This window comes from Paralichthys olivaceus, chromosome 10 (genome assembly GCF_024713975.1).
Source record: "Paralichthys olivaceus isolate ysfri-2021 chromosome 10, ASM2471397v2, whole genome shotgun sequence".
In the NCBI taxonomy this organism is placed as follows: Eukaryota; Metazoa; Chordata; class Actinopteri; order Pleuronectiformes; family Paralichthyidae; genus Paralichthys; species Paralichthys olivaceus.
In genome coordinates, this window is record NC_091102.1 from 22,433,290 (window position 1) to 22,440,234 (window position 6,945).

The following is a 6,945-nucleotide window of genomic DNA, read 5'->3' on the forward strand; positions in this document are numbered from 1 at the left end:
AGACCAATGTCCTCATGTAACTTAGCCGCTATCACAAGACTAATGTCATCTGCTTTATTGTCACATGATGAGCCCTATTTCCTGATCAAGGAGCTCCAAAAAAGCCAACAGGTCGACCACTGACTTAAAGTTACTTTGTCAAACACAGTGATCCCCAGGTCAGGAACTAACTTTTCTTTACCTCCAAAAAAGAAACAAACATCTGAAAGAAGTTAAATGTGAGCCTGGGAGCATCATTAACAATTTAATGGAAAAAAAAAAGAAAGAAAAAATGAATAAAGGAAAATGAAAGTTAGGTAACTAGTCAGAGATGAAAAAACTGAGAGGAAGAAGAGGCTGAGATGTGGCTATCTGATAGCTGAATGATTAGGGAGCATATAACATTAATGCATACACCATCTCTTGTCTCTGGCATTTACTGCTTGTCTCTCCCCTGCTCTCTAACCCTGTGTCCTGACACATACACAAAAACAAACAATAGAGGAAACAAATTGAAAAAGCAAACTAACTGAAATACATCACTTTGTGATGCACCTGGACACATCGTCAATGATGTTACCTAGGGTCATTGGGTGTTTTGAGTCTTTCAACAATCAGACACCCTCCCCCAGGCGACCCAACCCAGGTTGATCAATCCCCGGCTTGTGTACAGATAGCGCTATCCCAACCACAGCTCTCCTCTTCTGATCCACAGCCACCTTGATGCAACGTCTGCTGAGTCTGTGGCTACCTCGATGGCCTTTAGCCTATGGGCTCCTGTGATGCCTGCCCTGTTGTAGGCCCTGCAGAGGGACTGGCCTGTGAACCCTCTGCATCCCACTTCAATGGGCTTGTACTTGCTCACCACCCGTTGCTTCAGCATTCTTTGACTAGCTCAGCATATTTGCCCTCTTCCTCTCTGTGGCCTCCTCTAAACAGTTCTCCCAGAGAACGGTGAGTTCTAAGAGACTGACCTGCTTTGAGGCTTCCGAGATCATCACCATGACTGGCCTTAACGCTGTTGTGGCAACAACTTCTGGGAATTTCAGCTGCTTCCCCAGGTCAACTTTCATCTGACCTGGGCCATCAGAGCTTGGTCATGGTGCCAGCAGTAGCGCCCCTTCCCCAGGGCTTTCGAACACCAGCTCAGGATGTGCCCCAGGGTCCCTCTCTTCAGGCACTGAGGGCAAGCTGATGAATCCACCTTCCACCAGCAGAAGAAGTTGAATGGGCTTGGTACAACGTCATCTGCCTGGATTAGTAATTTTATTCGATGGGGCTCTGCTTTACAAAGCTTGGCCCATGAGACGCTCCACCACTTGCTGCCATCTTGTCCAGGCTCCCAGCTGCTGCATTTTAACCATCCTGCTGGCTCACTCCTCCTTGACTGACACTCTCATTTCATCCTGGACCAGTGACCTCCTGTCCTTCCCCTTGTTGTAGTGAGGGGTTGTGCTGCTACCCAGTCCAGACCTACTGCGAGACATTGCGCCCACCATCAACTGTGCCTTAACTCACCAACATCCACAGCCTGTGGTGCTCTCCACTTCTGTCCTGTCCTTACCTCGATACAAGCCTGGGAGACTTTTGGGTCATAGGACTCTCTGTATTCCAGCACCTCCCTAGTTTGGGTCCCCATGATTTCTTCATTCAGGCTGCTGATGGGGAGCTTCAGCTTGTTGCTCTGCCCATACATGGCGATGCTGCTCACACTCCAAAGCAGTCCCAACCACTTCCATAGGAACCTGCTGACTCTCCTCTCAGTGCCCTCGTTTGTAGAGAATGGGATCTCATAGACCAAGAGGGGCCAGAGAATCTGTGGGAGGATGCCATGTTCGTAAATCCACCTCAACAATCAGGCCCCATCATATATTAAAGAGCTCTTAACCCCTTACTGTCCCCACAGACCATTTCGCTCCCTAAACTCTGGACTCCTTGTAGTGCCTAGAGTTACTAAGAGTAGAATGGGTGGTAGAATTTTTAGTTACCAAGCTCCTCTCCTTTGGAACCAGCTCCCACTCTCAGTGAGGGAGGCAGACACAGTCTCTACATTTAAGGCTAGCCTTCAAACCTTCCTTTTTGATAAAGCTTTTAGCTCAACCCTGAACCATAGTCATCCATAGCTATGCTGCTATAGGCCTACACTGCTGGGGGATCACCAGCACCTTCTATCTTCCTCTCTCTTCTTCACCCTCTGCCTGGTTAATTTTGTTATATCTTATTACATATCTCAAACTCCTTGGGTCTTCTCCTCCCGTCCTTGGTCCATACTGTGCGGCTCTCCGGAGCCCGTCCTGGCTCGGGTCCTGATGAGGGATGGACCTAGTGAGGTTGCCGGTCTTTCGCAGGGCCGACATGGAGGGTCACGCAACCACCAGCACTCTCACCTGAGGATCTCCCACCTCTGGAGCCATGGGTCCTACTACTGCATGGTCAACTGCATGTTGAACCATGAGGGAGGCAGGAGTGCCCGGGGGGACCAACGCGCCCTTGGAAGACCATGCAAACGTCCATGTGGGGATTCCCCTTTATTTCCTTTTGTTCCCCTATATTACTTGTTATTTCTCCATCACCCCAACCGGTCCTGGCAGAGGCCGTCCACACCGAGCCTGGTTCTGCCGGAGGTTTCTTTCACCTGCGAGTTTTTCTTCCACCTGGGAGTTTTTCATCCACCTGGGAGTTTTTCCTCCCCGCTGTTGCTCATGCTTGCTCGATGTGGAACAAGTTAGATTTTGTGTTTCTTAAGATCTTGGACCTTTGTGCAGCACCCTGAGACAACTGTTTGTTGTGATACCGTGCTATATAAATACATTTGATTGATTGATTGACTTGCCAGGTAGGCCAAACCAGTCCACTGCAGCTAGACAGGCTTCAAGCTCGTGATGCCTGATGCTTGGTTGCCTTAAATGGATTCTGTGTCTCTCAGGCTGCAGTCAAACAACTTGAACAACATGAATGCTCTGCGAGTTTTCTTCCTTGGAATCCACACCCCCTCTGCATTCCTCCACTGATGAGTTACCGTGCCTCTCCTCCAGATCACCTATAGCATCCTCCAGAGCCTGTGGAGTAATCTTGGTAAATGGTAAATGGTTATATTTATATAGAGCTTTTCTAGTCTTGATGACCACTCAAAGCTTTACACTACCATTCACACACCCATTCATACAGTGCATCTATTAGCAGCACTTTTTTGTTCTATGGGGCAATTCAGGGTTCAGCATCTTGCCCAAGGACACTTTGGCATGCAGATGGGAAGACTGGGGATCAGACATCCGACCTTCAGCCACACCTTGGGAGAAGATGTTCTGTTACTCTGCGTGGACCTGAGGCTAATGTCACCTGGGGGCTCTTGGCACTGTTGGTGGACTCCAGGCCTAGCTCCTCCTGTGTCTCACCAGGGTAACCAGTCTAACTTTAAGTCTCCTTCAAGCACCACATGGAAACAGTATATCAATGTTGACAGGAGTAGAGCAGTATTTCTAATGTGGCTCTAAACTTTCCATTGAATCTAGCTGGACATGGTACTATCATAATGAATGCACTTCTTTACATTTGACAGAGACCCTGGCATATCAAGTACAACCAAATGGTTGTGTAATGCTAAAGTAATATGATCAGAACTGTATTCACAGTATGGCGATGCACAGTGTTTCTTTGTTATTTAACTCCATAGCCTAATGGGTGTGTTTAATTTGTGTTAATGTTCACTAGATTAACTGTATGTACATATGGAATATGCATTGTGAATCTATCCAGTGCTTCCACTCTGCCCCAGGTAGAACCTGTGTACTGGTCAGAAAGAAAAAAGGGAGAAATAAATTCTCTTCTGGCTTCAGCAGGTGCTGAAATTATTTGCATTTCAACCATGCCTCAGCATAGGCCTTGACTTAATCTATTCAGTCTCCACTGATCTGAGAGAGTAGCTGCTCCAAACCCAGAATATTGAGCGGTTTCACACCAAAGACTAGTCAAATAGGAGGAATGCATGGAAGCACAGGAGTGGTTTCCTTCACCCCTTTCTCTCTCTGGTTTTCATGCCTGTTGAATGACGCTGTGACAATGCAGCCCTGTGAGTTTGTCTGAGAGGGGAGTCGAGGCCATGACAAGTGTCTTCCAGGTAGAGAGAAAATGACAAAGCACTGACAGCAACACTGGCCGGTTGCAAGAGGGAATGTTATGTGCTAAAAATGAAGCATTACTCTTCCCACTTCAGTACAGGTTTAAAGGTTTTTTAGTTCATCTGCAGCTGTAAGGAGAATTCTAGACAGCTATTAATATTCACGTACCTGGATGGAAATCAGTTTTTCATTAGTTGGAATCTAGGTTAGAGCTGAGAAATGAATGGGTGTGCTTTTTTCCCCTTGCTCAACTGATTAAAAAGCTTTTTAACAAGACCATCTGCGGTGGCATTAACTGTCATTGACGAGACATTATGGCCAAAGTGAAGTGCCTCTGGGCCAGCTTTAATAAGTGTTAGCTTGTCATGGTCACTAAGAGTGATAAACATTACACTGTTCCTTTCCTCAATATTGCTTATGCCTCCATTTGTGCGCCGACAGCTCCACATTGCAAACTGCCTGATAGTCCGCTGCTACACATCTTGGAGTTTACCCTGTAGGCCAGTGATTCCTGACTGCCCCATGGTTTTAAATATTTGAAAAATATTGCAACTCTCTTCAAAACTTTATGCAAAAATAAAAATAATGACATTTGTTTCAGTCTTTACTCACTAATGCCAAAATAATCGGACCTGATGATTGTGAAGTTGTCCAGGCTCACTCGGTGTGTCGACTGGGAAGATCATCTTTTAGTGATATATTTATCGAAAGCTAAAATATGGCTGCATGCTCACAAAGGGGCACACGGGACTGGAGTTGTAAAGGTTATGGTCGTTACTTGGCTTAAACATGCAAATTCACTGGTATGGTCCTTTAATTTATAATCACACATGCAGGTGCTGTTCCTTTGTGATGCCTCCCCATTTTGTTCCCCACTCATTTCAGTATGAAAAAGAATGCACTTGGCAGAGGTAAAACCGGCAGGGAATTCTATTTTGTAGTCATGGCCTCGTTTTTTTTTATTCCCTCTTGAGCATTTTTCTTTTTACATTCAGGCAAAGAGCATCTCAATATTTCAGCTGTAAATAAAGCGCTCCAACAGGACCCAGCAGAGCTGAGGCCTGGCCTTTGTTCATACACAGGTTGGAATTGTCTGAGAAAGTCAGGGCCCATATCCTTCACCTGCAGCACAAAGCTGCAGCTACCCTCAGAACAAAAAGACAGCCCCCCACACGTGTACCACTGAAAGTGATACAGTGGCAATAAAATCATCAGGGGGCCGAGGATTGTTCTCTAGAACCATAAAAAACGGTGCCATGTGATGCCATCACATTTAATGTGTCTTTTTTCAGGATGAAGAGAGAAGGGAGCCTTTACTTCTTTTTAGTTTTTTGTCTTATTTTGCAACACGCTGGAGTCTTATTCAGATTGGCTTGAGTTATGAGTAATGCTGAGAACTGATTTCAGTCCAGTTTCCAAGAGGAAAACCGTAAGCCAGTGTGTGCTGTTGCCATGGCATTTATACCCCTGCAGAAATTAGCCTTACTTTGTTTATTCGCTGTCATAATGGTGCTCCTAGTAAATGTCCAGCCCGCCAGTAAAAAATATTATTTGGCCTTTTTTTAAGGGAGACAAAGAAGAAATATTGAAATATCAAGTGCGCTACAATCAGTGTGTTCAGATATTAGTCAGACCCTTTCACTTTTTTTACATTTTGTAAATCTGCAGCTAAAATAATTTAAATTTATTTATGCTCATCAATCCACACGCAAAATGTCCTAATGACAATACAACTGATTAGATATGTATGTTAGCTCAGGTGTCTCATATTTAACTGGACCATCCATACACCGCGGTTGAAGTCCACAAGTAAATCCAAAAGACTTGGCCTGATTTAGATAGACATACACATTCTACATAAGATGTCACAGCTGACAATACAAATGATATCAAAAACCAAGCCAGGCAGTTGAGGGAGCTGCCTGCAGAGTGGCCAGATGGGATACTCTGCACAGTGACAGACATATGAAAGAATGAGTTTGCAAAAAAACAAGTAAAAGCTCCTCCCTGGGGTGATAAATATATGATTAAACTGTTTGGTCTCAATTAGAAATGTCATGTCTGAAGAGAATCAGGCACCACTGATTACTCCAGCAGTGACACAAGGTGGTGGTAGAATCATGGGGTGTTTTCCAGTGTTAAGTACAGGAACTCTGGTCAGGGTTGAAGCAAAGTATTGATGGAGGCAAAGTAAAAGAGAAAACCTCATGGGAAACCTGGCCCACAAACCTTCCAACAGGACAATAGACCTCATTGACTAATATATTCTTGAGATTTATCTTACATTCGCTCTTAAGACATTTTCTCAGAAAACTCTAGGGCAGATTCTTAGTGTTCTTAAACTGCAGAATGATGTTAAATGATGAATGCCATGTCTTTGTAAGCTCCTAATTAGCATAGGTAAACACCCCGCTAATGCCCATGAAAGGGCATGAGACTGTAGTGCCTTGTGGACAGAGAAATCAAAAATGTCGACATGAAAATCTTCACTTCCCTGCAGGTGAACCCTGAGTTGAGCATCAGTTGATAACTGAGCCAAGCAAGACCGCACCGCATCAGGTGTTCAGACAAAATGTTTTAAAAATGTTTTAAATTGACTGGGCGGATTTTTTTCTCTACACAAGCCTGTGATGTTGAAAAAAATGCAATAACCATCCGTGTCAGGGACACGTTAACACAAAATCAGTGCAGCCACATTAACTGCGTCAGACTCGGGTCTGGTTCACACACAAAAAAGCAGAATGCCCGTCGGGTCAGGCTCGCTGTGTGGTGCACCCACAGACCTGGGTGCAGTGCGCACCATGTAGTGTGACTGCATCTCCTGAGTCATCTCAGAATCAGAAATAAA

At 45.1% G+C, this 6,945-nt stretch overlaps 1 pseudogene; it reads right to left on the bottom strand.

Moving 5' to 3' along the window:
* Nucleotides 1–658: 658 nt before the first annotated feature.
* Nucleotides 659–2,336, bottom strand: LOC109637334 (uncharacterized; annotated as a pseudogene).
* Between the last annotated feature and the right edge of the window lie 4,609 nt (nt 2,337–6,945).